Source organism: Dendropsophus ebraccatus, chromosome 8, assembly GCF_027789765.1.
Source record: "Dendropsophus ebraccatus isolate aDenEbr1 chromosome 8, aDenEbr1.pat, whole genome shotgun sequence".
NCBI lineage: Eukaryota > Metazoa > Chordata > Amphibia > Anura > Hylidae > Dendropsophus > Dendropsophus ebraccatus.
In genome coordinates, this window is record NC_091461.1 from 22,024,827 (window position 1) to 22,026,710 (window position 1,884).

The following is a 1,884-nucleotide window of genomic DNA, read 5'->3' on the forward strand; positions in this document are numbered from 1 at the left end:
ATTTGTTAGTTTTTGTTTGTCCACCCGTCTCTTGATGATTCACAAGTTCTCAATGATTCACAAGATCTCTATTAAGATCTGGGGAGTTTCCAGTCCATGGACCCAAAATCTCTATGTTTTGTTCCCTGAGTCATTTAGTTATCACCTTTGCTTTATGGCAAGGTGCTCCATCATGCTGAAAAAGGCATTGTTGATCGCCAAACTGCTCTTGGACGGTTGGGAGAAGTTGCTCTTGGAGGACATTCTGGTACCATTCTTTATTTATGGCCGTGTTTTTAGGCAAGACTATGAGAGAGCCTATTCCCTTGGCTGAGAAGCAACCCCACACATGAATGGTTTCAGGATGCTTTACAGTTGGCATGAGACAAGACTGGTGGTAGTGTAAGGGGTGCAGGTGGATGGCGACAAACTCACTCTGACAGCTGAGTAATGTTGGGATAACTTTACTGTAGATAATTCAGCAGTACAACCAATTCTTTAACTTGTATAACAGGTAGATTCTTACTGAACAGGAACACTGTCTCTTTATGAAGCTAGGTAAGTAGCAGGGAGGATATCACTTCAGTCTATGTGGTGTAGCACAACTATATACAGTCTCTCAGGGGGCCCCACTTCCTGATTCTGCTGGTAACAATGGACTCCCCTGCAGCACCAGCTCTGTCTCCCCTGAGCAGTACCTTTCTCCTTGCTGCAGTGATGAGGCTGGCTGGACACTCCTGTGTCAGTACCTTCCTCCTTGCTGCAGTGATGAGGCTGGCTGGACACTCCTGTGTCAGTGTCTCTTTGTCCCAGGTGCTCTGCACTCCACTTGCTAGCACTGGGCTGTGTTGCTCTCTTCCTTCACTGCTGTACACTGCTCTGTCTGCTGTAGCTCTTATGGACCTGGCTGAGCTGTCCTGCTTTCTGTGGATCACCTTGTCACAGATCTCTTTAGCTCTGCCACAGGTCACTGCCCTTGACCTCCAGCACTGGAATCTTCTCTCTCTACAGGAACTGGGTGGGTGACACTTCCTGAGTCTCTGGCTTTTCCTTCCCCAGTTACCTCTGTTACTCCTAGCTGGGAACTGACTCCCTCTGCTGGACGGAGGTGATAACATCCAACCTCTATGCTCTAATACTGCAGCAGAACCTTCTGGCATTACACCTTCCCCCCCTCGTTTGAGGGTAGCCGTCCCGGCAACCTGCATACCCAAGACATAGTCCTCATAACGTGCAGGCATCCTTCCAAAGTTAGCACGTCCAGAATGTCTTAGCTCAACTGAAGGCTCCACAGAGGGAGCGTTGTTCTCCTCTTGCTGCATATCTTCCCTTCTTTCCAAGGGGGTTGGATCTGGTTGGGGTGGTACCCACCATTCCTCTTCCCCAGAGGGTACCGTGGGCATGTTGATACTCTCTGGCTGGGGTTCAGGAACTCTTCTCAGAAAAGTGCATGGTCTAAGCATATTTCGATGCACTATGCGCATCGGTCCAGTTGCACCCTCCGGTCTTACCTCATACACTGGTATGGTTGGGTTGGGTTGCCGGATCACCTCATATGGCGTGACTTCCCACCGCCACTGCAGCTTTCCAGCCCTTCTGGCTGTGCGATTGCGTACCATTACCCGATCTCCCACCTGTAACGGCAACTCCTTCAATTTCTTGTTTGCTGGTAATGTGCGGGGGCCAAGGCGCTGGGCGACCAGGTCGTACATTTCTTGTACCTTCTTCCGATGGTCTCCCATCCAAGTCTCAGGGGTCCACCCTTCACCTTCTCCACTGTCAGGCATCATCATGGTCAGAGGGCATCTCCCATTTCTCCCAAACATCAACAAGAAGGGTGAATAACCGGTGGCTGAGTGTAAAGTGTTGTTGTACACCCACACTAACTCTGCAATGTAGTCTGGC

General features: G+C 50.0%; 1 long non-coding RNA gene across 1 annotated transcript; it reads right to left on the minus strand.

Moving 5' to 3' along the window:
• Positions 1-427: 427 nt before the first annotated feature.
• On the minus strand, positions 428-833 carry LOC138798456 (uncharacterized). The gene is made up of 2 exons (XR_011364084.1): positions 729-833; positions 428-677 (listed from the first exon to the last, which is right to left on the minus strand). It is a non-coding gene; the product is annotated as an uncharacterized lncRNA (long non-coding RNA).
• Between the last annotated feature and the right edge of the window lie 1,051 nt (positions 834-1,884).